General features: G+C 36.8%; 1 protein-coding gene across 5 annotated transcripts in view; it reads right to left on the bottom strand.

The window, feature by feature from the left end:
* THAP5 (THAP domain containing 5) overlaps positions 1 to 15,884 on the bottom strand; it is a 143,848-nt gene that overhangs the window by 41,414 nt on the left and 86,550 nt on the right. Inside the window, exon 4 of one of the 5 annotated variants that reach the window (XR_013356532.1) lies at positions 10,145 to 10,249. The exons of the other annotated variants lie outside the window; for them this stretch is intronic. The gene's annotated coding sequence lies outside the window, so the exon portion shown is untranslated. The remainder of the gene's footprint in view (positions 1 to 10,144; positions 10,250 to 15,884) is intronic. 5 annotated transcript variants of the gene reach the window in all.

Below are 15,884 nucleotides of genomic sequence, written 5' to 3'. Positions count from 1 at the left end.
ATGAAGATAATATGATTTTTATAGTCCAAGTCTAGAACTTGAATAATTTATCACATTTAGATTTAACAGTAAAATTTAAATAATATCAAATAATATTAATGTTTCTATCTGTCTTTCTTGCTTATTTAAGGGGTCTGTTTTGCTTTTGCTCCTTAATTGGATAATGTCTACCAGTAAACAGCTTCTATTGAAGGTCAATCCTGTAACTTTTAACAAATAGAAGTTCATTTCCTAAGTGATTAGACTCTGTGTATGAACAGGTCACTCTAACACGTTTGAGTATTGAAATGTGTCTGATATATTTGGAGATACACAATGGCCAAAAAACAAAAATAAAAGCACAAATTAATTAATAAATAATATTATAACCCAAAACTTAGTTTTTGAAAGAATACCAATATTGACAAACCTTTGTCAAGACTGACAAAGACAATCTTAGCTGGTTGAGCGTCTGCTCAGGTCATGATCCCAGAGTCCTGAGATTGAGCTCCATGGAGGGCTCTTTGCTCAGTCTGCTGCTTCCTTCCCCTCTACCCTTCCCTCTCTCTCCCACGTGTGCTCTCTCTCACTCTCTCAAATAAATAAATAAAACCTAAAAAAAAAAAAAGACTGATAAATACAATAAAGAGAGAAGGCACACATTCCTAACATTGAGAAGGACAAAAGAATATTAATACAAGGTTTAAGATACTAATAAGGTGATTATACAAAATAATGAACAACTTTATGCTAATAAATTTGACCACTTAGATGAAATGAAAAATTCCTTGGGAAAAAACCTAACATATTTTTCTAAAATAACATAAAATTAAATAGAAAATGTGAATAGTTCCATCTCTTTTAGAGAAATTGAATCTATAATTAAAAGCTTTTCTCAGAGAAATCTCCAGGCCCTAATGGCTTCAATGATAAACATTTTAAAAAGAAATAAAGCTAATATTACCCAAGTGCTTTTGGGAAACATAGGATGAGGGAACATATCAAAACCTACTTTATGAGGCTAATATAACCCTGAAAATAAAATGGCAGGCATTAAAAGAAAGAAAAGTTATAGACCAATATCTATCATGTACATAGATGGAAAAATTCTTAACAAGATATTAGGAAATCAAAGCAAGAAATATACAAAAAGAATAACACATTATGACCAAGTAAACTATCTCAAGAATGCAGAGTTTAACATTTGAAAATCAATCAAAATAATTCATCATCCTAACAGAATGAAGAAAAACCATATGATCATCCTGATTCATACAAACATTAAACATCCTTTTATGACAATACCTCTCAGCAAATTAGAAATAGAAGGAAGCTTTTCAAACTGATCAAAAGTATTCACAAAAAAAATCTACACCTAACATACTTAGTAGTGAGAGAATTAATGCTTTTTTTCCCCAAGTCCAGAAATAAGGCAAATTGCCCACTCTCACCATTTCTATTTTATATTGTATAGGGAATCGAAGCTAGTGCAATAAGGCATGAAGATGAAACAAAAGGTATACAAAGGTATACAAAAGGTATGCAAAGGAAAGGAATAATTAAAATGATTTTTATTCATAGATGATATGATTATATATGTAGGAAATTCTAAATGAATCTGTAAGAACTACTGGAACTAACAAATAGAGCAAGCATACAGGATACAAGTCAAATACAAAATTAATTGTATTTCTTATTCTTTTAAAGATTTATTTAAGGGAGAGCAAGAGAGAGGTGGGGGTTGGGGCAGAGGGGGGAGGGTGGGAGAGAGAGTCTCAAGCCATCTCTGTGCTGAATGCAGAGCCAGTTATGGGGCTCAATACCAGGACCTCAAGACCATGACCTGAAGCAAAACCAAGAATCAGAATCTTGGCCAATTGTACCACCCAGGCACCCCAAAATTAATGATATTTCTATGTATTAGCAACAAATAATTGAAAAAAATCAAATTTAAAAACCAATACCATATGCAATAGAATTAAAAAACTAATATACTTACAAATAACATGTAAGATCTCTATACTGAAAACAGCAAGCTGTTGCAAAGAGAAATTAAAAATGACCTGTACCATAGATGTATATCTATCCCTAATAAAAATGCTTTATTAATTATAATTTGCAATAAGATTTAAGATCATATAAAGATTTCTTTTTTTCTTTAAGATTTTATTTATTTATTTGAGGGGGAGGAGGCAGAAGGAGAAGGAGAAGCAGACTGAGTAGGGAGACCAAGTCAGGGCTGGATCCCAGGACCCTGGAATCATGACCTGAGCTGAAGGCAGATGCCTAAACAATTGAGCCACTCAGGTGCCTCTAGTTAAAGATTTCAAATTTTTTTCTTCTTCTAATGTTTTCCTTTTCAAGATTTTTTGGCTATTATAAGCCATTTGTGTTTCTTATAAATATTAAAATTGGGGGCACTTGGGTGGCTCAGTGGTTGAGCATCTGCCTTTGGCTCAGGTCGCGATGTCGGGGTCCTGGGATTGAGTCCCACATCAGGCTTCCTGCAGGGAGCCTTCTCTCTCTGCCTGTGTCTCTGCTTCTCTCTCTGTGTCTCTCATGAATAAATAAATACAATCTTTTAAAAAAATTAAAATCGATTTGTTAGTTTTTACCAAAATGCTGGAATCGCGAATGAGATGATATTGAATCTATTAGTCATTTTGGGAAAGAGTCACATTTAAAAAATAATGAGTTTTGCAATATATTAAAGTGTATTTTTTGTAATTAAGTATTCTTGAATTTCTCCCCCCATTGTTCTATAGTTTTCAGTGAGGGGTGTCCATTTTAGTTTTCTTTTATTCTATATTAATGACTCCTTTTTCCAACAGTGAGGTAATCAGCTCTCAAAATCCCTTACATATTTACTGTTTGATCAATTCCTCTGGCTATAATCAATCCCCAATCACTGCTGCCACACTTCTCCCCCGCAGAGAGGACTTCATCATGCTACTTGGGTGCTGACAATCTGTGCTGGGTTTCTCTTGTGCAAACATCCTCTACTCCCTGCTTGGGCTTCGACACCTCATTCCTGGCCAGTCTCATGTATATATGCCCTCCTCATTCTGCTTGGGACCTGTCATTTCACACTTTAATTCCCACACATGTAAATGTCTACCTCCCATTGTTGGGTTTGATTCCTAACACTGGGTAATCATTACCCACACGGATACCTTCCAGACCTACCTGGACTCTGATATCCTCTATAAATCCTTTCCCTTTCAGCTTTTTCACCCTACTTAGCCTCAGCCCCTGACACTCTGTTCTACATGAGGATATACAACCAAGTAGCTTAAATGGGTAATTGTTTTGGAGATGGAGGAAAAAGAAGAGAAGAGCAAGATAGACTTTTTAATACATCTATTGGGATAATTAGATAGCCATTTGTAAAAGGACAACATTGATCTATCCCTCAACTGTGTACTAGCATAAATTCCGAATTAATTAGAAATTTAAATTTGAAAAGTGAAATTACATATATTCTACAAGAAAACATGGATGAATTCCTCTATAGAGTGTAGAATACTTTTCTACTTAGGACTCAAAATCCAGAAGCAATTTTCATGTAAGTAAAATAAAAAGACAGAAGACCAACTAGGAAAAAATACTGCTGCTTATATCACTTCATGTATAAAGAGATTCTAGAAGTAGAGAAGAAAACTACCAATAAAATTTCAGAGAAATAGCTGATTCCAGGTCATTTGTGACAACAAATGAACAACATAAACCCTGACACCTCTATCTTGAAAGTAAGGAAGTTATTTGAAAATCACTGGGGTCATAGCAGAAGGACTCTCGAGCTGACTTTAATTGCCTTCCACTTGTCTCAAAAATAGGAGAATTGAACCATCAGTAAGGATAATAGCTACAACGAGGTGACTCATATCAAACATGCTTAAATCCATGAGTTCATAGTGATATTCTAAAAAGAAAACAAATTTGTAATCACCATTAGAAAATGATCTGCAACTGATCTCATTCAATCTGAAAACTGGTAAACAAAGTATCTTGCACTTTGTGTACAAACTATATATACATATGCCCACATATTCATATTCCATTGATGAGAAAATGTTCTTTATAAAATAATTCTAGGTGGAAACTGCAGGAAGAATGATAGAATTAGGAGTATCAACATTTCAGAACCTCTAATGAAAACTGGATCTAGGCAAAGGGCATAAAACACTATTAAAATCATCTAGTGAAAAGCTAATAAGAAACTTTACAGTGAATAGCTCAGGTTGACAACACTTGAATCTATTGATCCGTTTTAACATAACTAAAGACAGAGACAATAAGATACTATGGGCCTCCTGACGTGATGCAAAGGAGGTACCAAATGCCAGTGATGACATATTCTTGCTAAACATTGAACCTGAACCTACCAAGCCTATACGTACCACTGTACAGGAAACACAAAGGACAGAAAAGCATTTACACAATATCCCATTGACGTAGTAATGAGATGCGCTATGTCGAAGACTACAGAACAAATGGCCCACTTTCTTCAAAAGATAAATTGCAAATAAAAATACAAAAGAGGTGGAAACTATTGATTACAAGAGGCACAGGAGATATATCAACCAATGCATAATGGAGATCCTGTTTGGATTTGATTCCAACAAGACAACTGTGAGAATAAATAAAACAAAAAACAACTACCAATGAACCAACCAACAATAAAAGCATTTATATGACATACTAGGATATCTGAGCACTGATTGAATAAGACACTAAGGAATTTTTTTTAAGGTATAATAATGGTATTGTGGTTATTTTAAAAGGAAGAGTCCTTATCTTTTAGGATTGATACATTCATAGATGAAATGTTATAATATCAGTAATTTGTTACACATAATCTAGAAATGGTGGAGGTGTAGATGAAAGAAGACTTTCCAGGTTCAAAATGATTGAAGATTGAGCCAAAAAAAACCTTGAGGACTTGCCTATGTTGAGGCCAAACACCTTAGGAGATGTCTTTGGAGCAAGATGCCATATAATCAGTACCCCTTACCCACACCTATTAAAGTTTGGCTATCTTAGTTTTTCACAGTTAGCTAAAAATTTATCTCCATGATGAACACACATTCTTAATTGCTTTTACTTCAACACTTTCTCCTATTGCACTAAGCAAACACGTTTTTTGTTTTGTTTTGTTTTTGTTTTTTTTTTCAGAATTTATTTCGGCTACAGTTCTCTTTTCTAAGTGACAGAAGTGTAAAACATGTCCTCATAAGCCACCATGGTTTTTGTTTGTCTGAGGTTGCCCACATGTCATTGGGTCCCTCTTTTCATAAATGACATTTCTGACAAGCATTAACGCGTGGTTAACAACAATCCTTGCTATGTCTCCAAGGCTCACAGAAGTGCCTTAGGGAATGTGGAATAGCAGAATTACAGTCCTTCCCTTCAAGGAAATTGTGTAGGCAAAGTACTGGGCACATCATAGGAGAGCGACAGAGGTTGATGCCCTCCTCTATGTGCTTGCTATTGCTCAGAAGGGCAGGTGACACAGTTGTGGAACAGAGAGACCAGCTCATACTTCTTGGGTGTTGTATACATGCTGCCACCATGCATATATATGTATATATATATATATATACACACACATATATATGTATATGTATATGAAATAGGTTTTAAACCAAAGTATTGACCATGATGTACCTGAAAAGCATCCTTGATTTTTGTTCTAGTGAATACCCCTTCTAAGGGGACATTTTAGCATCATCCTAGGTGGAGTTGAGGCATTGGAATATTAATGAGGATGAGTCTCTATTGGGTCATTACCAATACTATATTCATTCAATAAATGCACATCTGCCTACCATGTGCCTGGCACTGGACTCAGTACAGTGATAGAGAAGAAAACAGACATAAACTTCACTGTTCTGTAGCTTATGGTGCTGTGCAGAAGACAGATGTTTGCCAAATAACCACATAAACATATGCGTATAATTGCAACCTGTGACAACTGCTTTGAAAAAAAAAATGTGGTTTTTGTTTTATTCTTTGTTTTTAGGATGTGTAATAAGAGGATCCAATTTACCTAAGCAGCTGGCTAGGATCCGAAGGCTTCACAGGAACCTAACAAAGAGGTGTGATTGAACAGGGGCTGAGGGGTCCCTGGGGGTTGCTAGCGGGTTACAGAGCTGATATTGAAGAGCCTGAGACAGAAAGGACAGTTTGTATAAAGACACTGAGGCAGAGAACAAGTAGGAGATTGCCTAGAGATGCTATTTCAAGCATTCTAACCAGGAAACATACTCTGACCCTAACATAAAGGAAAACCAACTCAGTTCAGCTATTGAATATCCACGGGGATGAGGGAATGCTGTGGGCTGATGAGCAGATGAGGTTGCAGGAGAAAAAGAGAAAAAGAATGGGTTTTAAGAGAATAGTACACATTCAAGGGAATGCTTTTCTCTTATCTCTTTTTTTGCCTTTTGTGTCTGTGACTCAAAAGGCAAGATAACTAACCTCTGAAACCCTCCAATTTCAGTTGTTTACTCTCTTGAGGAGAAGCCAGTAGCTTAGAGCCGACAGAAACGTCTAAGTCATAATTCTTATAGTAGAGGACAGGAGATGATGTTTTCTTTAAACCACCAAAATGAATTTTAAATTCAAATCAAAACAGAAAAGGGGATTTCAGAGCCATCCCAAGCATTTGGACCAAAATCAGGTTGAGGTAGGGAAAGAGGACGGAACTAAAAGAACCTAGGAAGCCAGCGTTTACTGTGCGTTTGAAACCCCAGTTTCTTTTTTTTTTTTTTTTTTTTTAAGATTTTATTTATTTATTCGTGAGAGACACAGAAAGAGAGGCAGAGACACAGGCAGAAGGAGAGGGAGAAGCAGGTTCCATGCAGGGAGCCCGATGTGGGACTAGATCCCTGGTCTCCAGGGTCACGCCCTGGGCTGAAGGCAGCGCTAAACCGCTGAGCCACCCGGGCTGCCCACAACCCCAGTTTCTTTAAAATTTCCCTACAACCTTCCCTGAAAGGTCATCACTGTAGTTGTTGTTACTTTTATCATCATTTTACTGACCAGGAATGGTAACTAGTTCAAATTACCTGATTAAGTGTGTGTTATTTTCACTAAGCCTCATAGGAACAAGGGTGGTGTGAGCTTCCTCAGCTGTTTTGTCCTTCTTGCCAATACTGGCCATTTGGCTCAGTAAAAGGGGCTGGCCCCTCTTTGCCCCTGTCACAGCCAACAGTCTATGTTACCCAGTGTCATGGTAATAAGAAGGAGTGTTCTCCTCTGCCAAGGCCACTAGGGAAGCAGGTCTTTGCATTCTCACAGTATACACACTTCTCCTGTGTGTGGAAGAGACTGCATTCTCTGTAGATCCTGCTTTGCAAAGCATTTTGGTTCTACCCTTGGGAAATGTATGTGCAGGAAAGGCTCTGCTTATGAGCCCTTTATTGTGGATTGTTATCAGGTTTCCACATCTTTGGAGAGTGTTTAGATTATAGGCGGAAAAACTGATTTTTTTAAGCTGAAGTTAAGCCAGTACATCATCCCCTCAAAAGTGTCTTCTATTAAAAACAACAGACACCAAAAAAAAGGAAAAAAAAAAAAAAGAAGAAAAAACGACAGACACATACATCTCTCTCTCTCTCTCTCTCTCTCTCTCTCTCACACACACACACACACACACGCACACACAAACACACACTATACATAGAGGAAAAAAAAACCCTGCACTGCTGAGAGACCCATTATGGTCTTGCTGTGTATTAGAAGACAGGCACTATTTCTACCAGGCAGTAGCCTCCTGGTCTCCTTGGAGACCACCCAGAGGAGACAAGCAATGTGAAGTCAGGAATCTTGATGGGCAGTGGAATAACCAAGGCTGACTATAGTCCCTTCAGGTGAGGAGCATTCCAGAGAAACATCATGATTCAGATCCAGGAGCTATAATTTTGACTTTACCACTGACCAGTTAAGGAGAATTTGCAAGTCACTGAATTCTTTGTGGTTCAGTTACCTCATCTAAAAGGGCATGGGGGCGGCAGGGTGGGGGCAGGGGAGTATATACTGACCCTTTCTTCCTATGCATTGATTATTCAAATTCTTAAGAATAAAAATATCATATTTTCCAAGTGATCGAATTTGGAAGGTCAACGAAGCCCAAGGATTTGGTAGTCATAAAACTATTTAATATTTGGCCCTTCTGAGCCTCATATGTAAAATAATACCTAGCTCAGATGAGATCATGTATTTGAAACACAAAACATATAATCAAAGGGTAAACACACTGGCACCCAGTAAACATCTCCTATATAATTGTTAATATAATAAGACAGAGCACAATGTAATGATTTTTTAAAAGCACATGATTTGGAAACAGACAAGCCTGGGTTGGATTCCTAGTCTGCCCCCATGTGACATTGGTACAATATTATAACTTGCTGTTTTTACATGGGGAGAATAGTTCTGTTGTGAGGAGTAATTATGTAAACCATTTGGTACCATCTCTGATGCATAGGAAGTATTCAGTATCTATCTGTCTACATATCCATGCACTCATCCATCATGTGTCTATATCTTACAGCGTAGCTTATCATGCTCTGAAACATCTGCTTCTCTGAGACCAAATCACGTTAGAAATATTAACCCACCGAATTCATACAGCTGCATCCAAAGTTTAACCCTTTTCCAAAGAGGGTAATTATCATAACTGCTTCTTGATAGTACTCAGGGTTTTTTTTTTTTTTTTTTTTTTTGCTATAACACCAGATGTGTTTTTATTTGTGATAATAATTTGGACTGGTATCTTTGGAGTTAACTGTGCTATTACTAATTATAGATAGTATCACTGAGAAAAAAGCATGTTGGAGCTTTTGGTGTCCTAAATGTCTGAAATCAATTTATGAAGCTAGGACTAAGCCTCATGATCAGCACATAGTAACTGGTAATGTTCTCTTTCCCCTCTAACTTAATTTGGTTGTCAAGGAAAGATGTAGTGTGATTTAAGCCAAAGGATGATTATCCCAATAGGTGGAGTCTCATCGTAGCCACTATAACGGTCTGTCACACTTGCTTGGTTATATATGAAGCCTGCATAAATGGATATATATATATATATAATGTACCTGATTTAAAAATATTTCCACAGAGGATTTCCTCTAAGGTCCTACTCTTTCCTTAACTTTATCAAAGCTTTTCCTGATTTTTTACTTACCCAGAATTAAATTAAATTAACTCTTAGAACAAAAATGTTTTTGTCATAAAAGATATCTAATTTTCAGATCCCAGAATTTCTATAACTGTGTCACATTAAAAACTTTAACATTTTAATACTGCTACAGCATAAAGGTTAAATATAAAAATACATTAGCTTTGATATGAGTATTGAATTCAGCACCTATTTGGCAGAACTATTTATACAAAATAATACAGTTCCTTCTGCTAACAACATAAAAATGTGAGCTTTGATTTCAGTTAATGTAAAACCCTAGAATAACCATAGTCAACTAAAAGTTCTAATAATCCATGTCAACCATACCTGGTGATATAGAATTTTTTAAATGGTATTTTTATTTTTGGCCCAACAAAGCATTTCCCCTCCAGGCTATCTAATTCTGAAAGCACATACAAAATCAGGTGTTAAAAAATATTTGATAAAATGAGCTTCAAATGAGATCACCATAAATACAGAAATGGGGCTAAATAAATTGTATAAAAAGTCAATAGTTAGATTGAAAGTCACAAATTAAAAGGATGAATTTTGCTGATGGAAAAAAACCTTCAAACTTGAAGTATAGAATATGAGGCTAAAATATATCATTATTCAGTTAAATGATTAAATCGACAGCCGTAGGTTTAATCCGTTTGATTTTGCAACCTGAGAATGAACTCATATTTACAAGAAAACCACTACTTAACCTATTTGTCTTTCTTGCTATTTGTGATGGTATCTTAAAGCCAAGAGAGAGAAAAAATTGCTTAGAAGTTCAGATGATAGTTGATAACACTGTATTGTGTAATTGAAATTCGCTAAGGGAGTAGAAGTTAAATTGTTCTTACCCCCACCCCAATAAGACAAATATGTGAAGTGATAGATGTGCTAGTTAACTAGATGGGAGAGAATCCTTTCACAATGCAAACATATATCAAATCACCATGATGCACACTTTAAATTGCTTATAATGTGGGGTACCTGGGTGGGTCAGTCAGCTGAGTATCAACTCTTGATCTTAGCTCAGGTCTTGTTCTCATGGTCATGAGTTCAAGCCACCCATTGGGCTCCATGCTGGACATGGATCTACTTTAAAAAAAAAAGCTTACAATTGTATATATGTCACTTGTAACTCAATAAAACTGAAGTCAGAAACAAAGTTCAGGCCCCCATTTATTGAATCCTTTAAGTCGATAATGTAATAGCTTTGAATATTCATTCTAAATAAATAACGTTTTATTTATTTTTTTTTATTGGGAATCCTGAGCACCTGTACTGTTTTACCTCCCTATTCTCCGCTAAAGACTTTACTTTGGGAAGAAGTGTTTGGAAGATACAGCAAGACTTGCTGCTCTACAATAAAACAATTATATGAGAACTTCTGAGAAGTTGCCAAGAACAATCAAGAAAGATGTTGCTTTTTATGCAGAACACTCACTGAAGAATAGCTTTGCATCTTAGTCAATGAGCAGATTCTCATTATTTATTTAGATTCATCTAGCAGTTATTCTCTGAAGAGCTCATTAGAGTAAATTATTCCAATATCATATTCACTTACAGACTCATGTTATTTATCCCTAGGTTTATTTTCATATTTTTGCAGATTTTCCCCACTAAATATGTCTTAATTCTAGTCACATTTCTCTATCCCCACCACCTCAAGCCTACCCCAGCCTATTACTTTTCACTTAGATGAATACAATTTCCTGTAAAGTGGGTTCCACCTCCACTTTTGCCTCCTCCATCTGTTCTCTACTCCACAGTCCCCATGATGTCTTTTCTGCAAAGAAGCCAGCTGGGATTTTAATAAGGATTACATTGAATTGGTAGATCAATTTGGGGAGTATGCTTATCTTAAAAAATATGAAGTCTCTGATCCATGAATGTGAATGTCTTTCCACTTATTTAGGTCTTTTCTAATTTCTTTCAACAGTATCTTATAGTTTTAATACTACATGCTTTGTAGTTCATTTATTAATTTTACTCCTATGTATTTTATTCTTTTAGATGCTATTGCAAGTGGAAATTGTTTTCTTAATCTCATTCTCAGATTGTTCATTATTGCTACGTAGAAAAATAATCGAGAATCCCTGGGTGGCTCAGCGGTTTAGTGCCTGCCTTCAGCCCAGGTCGTGATCCTAGAGTCCCGGGATTGAGTCCCACATCGGGCTCCCTGCATGGAGCCTGTTTCTCCCTCTGCCTGTGTCTCTGCCTCTGTGTGTGTGTGTGTGTCTCATGAATAAATAAAATAAAATCTTAAAAAAAAGTGAAAAGAAAAATAATCAATTTCTGTAGTTCGATCATCCTGAAACTTTGCTTAACTCATTTAATAGTGGATTCCTTAGGATTGTCCATAGAAAAGCTATTCCTTAGGGTTTTCTATATAAAAGATAATGTCATTTGAAACTAGAGATAGTTTTACTTCTCTCTTTGTAATCTGGGTGTCTTTTATTTCTTTTTCTTATCTAATTACTCTGTCTAGAACTACCAGTGCAATGCTGAATAGAGATGGTGAGAGTAGTCATCCTTGTTCTTGTTCTTTTTCTTAAAGGGTAAAGTTATGATATTCACTGTGAGAGTATAGATGCCATTGATCAAGTAGAGGAAATTCCCTTTTATTTCTAGTTTATTGAATTTTTTTTTCATGAAAGGGTGTTGAATATTGTCAAATGCTTTTTCTGTGTCTGTTAAGATTGTCATGTGGTTCTTGTCCTTTTTCCTCGCCATTCTTCAGATTATATAATCTCTATTGCTCTATCTCAGGCATATGCACAGTTTCTCTGGCCTCCTTCCCCAGGGACAGTACAGTTTTAGCCAGTTCTCTTTGACTGAACCCTCTAAGCTTCAGTCTGGTTATCACATCTACCAGTTAGTTTCCACTGATTGATAGCTGATTCCTCTATTGCTTTTGACAATACCCTGGGTCATAAATTGCCCCATAGTCTGATCTAGATAAAGCTAGCCTCCTTTGCAGGAATAGTCTTTGAGGTTTGATTTACTTCATCAGGGCTCTTTTTAGCTATCTTGCTCTTTGTTTTCCTGTCATAGTTCTAGCTGCTCAACAATTTGTCCTGTTGTTATTAAGGAGACTCTCCCTAATTGTTCACCTCTGAGAACTCTACTGCTTTCGTTAATGCTCTTGGACTTGAACTTCCTCATGCTGTTACAAATAAAGGGATGCTTTTCCTGATTTCTTTTTTTTTAAGATTCTATTTATTTATTCATGAGAGACACACAGAAAGAGGCAGAAACACAGGCAGAGGGAGAAGCAGGCTCCCTAGGGGGAGCCTGATGTGGGACTCAATCCCAGGAACCCAGTATCAATCCCTGAGCTGAAAGCAGATGCTCAACTACTTAGCCACTCAGGCATCCCCCTGATTTCTTTATTTAAGTTGATATCACTCTCTCTCTTCATTTGCCTTGCTTTATTTTTTTCCATAGCCCTTACATTGACCCAATAGTCTATTACATATGTGTTTATTTTATCTATCTCCACCATTAGAACAGAAGCTCCTTGAGGGTAGCTTAATGCTGTATACCTAGTTCTTAGAAGAATCCTTAGCATATAGTAGACATAATAAATAATGGGTAAATAAGTGATGCAGTGAATAGTGAAGGAATAAATGTCAACAAATACCACTATCAAAAAAGGATGAGGGAAAATTTATAGCAAGAGTCTAGCATTTGCATAGAGATGACTATTCAGAGAACCTTTGAAGTTTACGATAACACAACAGTGTTGAGAAAATGACAGGTAGAGTGGGATGAGCAGGCCTAATGCTCTAAAAGAAAATAAACTCAAAAATAATAACGATGATAGCACTAATTATAGTAACAACATAACTCACACAAAGTGATGCTTAAAGTGGACCAAGCCCCATGCTGCGTTTGGGTCTTTTATTTTATTAAATATTCACAATAATGCGTTGAGGGAAGTACTGTTTTACAGATATGTATCGTGAACACAGAAAGGTTAAGGAGTAAATGCAGGGCACAACTGGCAAATGGCAACATTCTGTGTCCAGACTGGGCAATTAGAGACTTCAGGACCTGTTTTATTAAGTAAGCTATACTACTATGCCTAAACATACATGGTATTAGGGATGGAGAAGATGGTTAAAAGTAAAGGAAATAAAGTCAGAATCTTCACAGACCTTAACAGCTGAGCGAAAGGTGAGGTCATGTTAATATTAATTCTCAAATTAGTTTGGCCCACAACATTATCTTTTGTGATCTCAGTCTTCTGTGAAGTCTGCTTTCTACACCTCCCCACATAGGTTCTGAGGGATCCCTCTCAAGACATGTCATTTGTCTCACAATAATTCCAAGTGTGGTCTAGGCATTACTATTTTTCTGCACAGGTATCCACTGGGCTTGCATGACCTCCTGCTGAACATCCTGGTCTTCGTGGGTGTCCTGTGGCTACTCTATGGCCTTCATCATCAACGTACTAATTCACAAGACTAGAATCACAATGATTAATGAGTCTGGAGCAGAATTGAAGACCATGCTTATGGCACTCACTCTGTGGTGCATTTTATCTATAGTCTGGGGAGCCAAGCAATGCTGCTTGTGCCCAATTCTGTGAGTGTTCCTTGTAAAGAGATCCCCCCCATATGATTTAGTACTAGGCCCATGGATTCCATCTTGGGAAGATACTTGAAGTTGCACCCCTTTCAGCCTTTATGTATCCATATAAGCCTGCATGCATGGTCTCCTTTTTCCTCTTAAATCAAAGCAAAAGCAGTAGCATAGATGGTTCTGTGAGAACAGATGTTCTTTAAGTGCTGTTTGCTAATCATGATCACTGTTGAATTTCAGCCCTGACACAACCTCAGCTTAAACTGGTTGCCCCCATTGTCTCCAAAGCTGTTGCCCCGATATTACATTATATTTTCACATCTCATTAGTATTTCCAACTTGTATATGATCTTAATTTTGTGGCATGAGGAAACCAACTAGAAAATCAAACACGACACATGCTGCTTGTCCTCTCTAGGGTTCCAGTCTCTAAAATTCACTGTTGGAGTCACCTATCCAGAATAGTTCCTGACTATGAGAATGATCACTTGGGAAAACGCCTCAGGCTTGAGAAAGGGATTGCATGAGAATGCAGTTTTCTTTCATTTGCAATGCGAGACAGTGGTGTCTTACTTGGAAGAATTAAAGCAATTGTTAGCCCTGGTGACAGAGAGTGGCAAAAACAATGTAAACTCTGAAATCAGACACTCTGTGTTTAGAATCCTGGTTTTTTCATTTCAACTGAATTCAACAAACACACATTGAGTACCTACTGTATATGTCAGCCACTGCTAGGCACCAGTGACAGAGATGAATAAACCATTATCCCAAAATGATAGAATTCAAAGTCTAGTTGGGCAAATCACTTTAGATAAAAATAGACAAAAAGATGTACTAGGTCAAGTATAGTACAAAATTTCCTATTTATTTGAAATTAGATCGCATTAATTGAAAGTTCTTAAGCCTTAATTGAATTTCTTCATCCATCAAATTGATGACCCTAATACTTTAAAACATTATTTTAAGGCTTGGAAAATTGTGCATATATATGTGTGTATACAAATGCATGCATATACTCACAGAGACAGAGAAAGAGAGAAAGAGGGAGAGAGAGAAAAAATAATGCGCAAACCCGTACATTTTTTACCAAGATTTGCCTTTTGGTAATAAGGTTAAATAACCTCTTGGAACTTCTGCCTTAAGTTGAAGGATGAACCATTTGCTTCTATTCTCTTCTGTTCCAAGTTTCATTGACATATCTGAAAAATGTAGTTTAAAAGAAATAATTCCTAACAGTGATGGGAAAAAAATGGAAGTCTGCTATCAGGAAGGAAAAGTCGAAAGGCGTTGTAATTATGAAGGAATCAGAGCTAAAAGAATACAACCCAAAATACAAGTTGGAGACAAGTATCTCAGATGGGATCCGTCTCTCCCCAGACAGAAATTTTAGAGTCAGAGTCAACAAATAGAAACAGAGTCAACAAATGGAAACAAGACAACCATCAGGGTAGTTCATTAAAGGTCTTCCTTCAAAATAGCTAGGCTAGTTGGTGGCCCACTGCTTCTCTGCTCACACTGCCCACCAGGAGGAGCCCTGGGGATACTGTGGGGTAGCCAAAAAGGCAGAGCAAAGGTAGAGATAAAGCTGTACTTTTGGGGACAGCCAGGAATTAAAAATGGAAACGGCAAAGTAGACACCAGGATTTACCCCTAGACTAAAACCAAGGCATGAGTTTCTACAGAGACAGTTCTGATATAGAGACTCTCAGAGAAGCATTTGGGTAATAGGAAAAATGGGGAACTCTACCCTATTCCCTTAGGCTTCTGCACACTCTGCCCAGCTTCATCCACAGACCCCCTTTCTCAATAAACACCACTTGTCCATGGCCAGGACTTCTAGTCACAGCAGGGAGATAGGAATTCTCCTTTGTGAATGAAAATAGACCCCTAACCAATAGAACTTTAAGTCTAAACTATCAACTCAAAATAGGAACATAGAGTTTTAAATCTTCAAATATTTCAGGAAAACTAATAATATGAAACAGAGGCACTGGTATCATGAAAACACAAGAAATACACAAGGAAGTAGAGTTAATCAGCTGGGGGTGAGGACAACAGAAAACATTAACAAAATTGGAACTGTAGCTGTTATAAATCAAGACAGAATTCTTGGAAATAGAAAAGGAAACAGGAGATTGCA

Source organism: Canis aureus, chromosome 18 (genome assembly GCF_053574225.1).
Source record: "Canis aureus isolate CA01 chromosome 18, VMU_Caureus_v.1.0, whole genome shotgun sequence".
Taxonomy (NCBI): domain Eukaryota; kingdom Metazoa; phylum Chordata; class Mammalia; order Carnivora; family Canidae; genus Canis; species Canis aureus.
The sequence above is the reverse complement of the archived record's forward strand: the minus strand, read 5'-3'. Positions and strand labels throughout refer to the sequence as shown.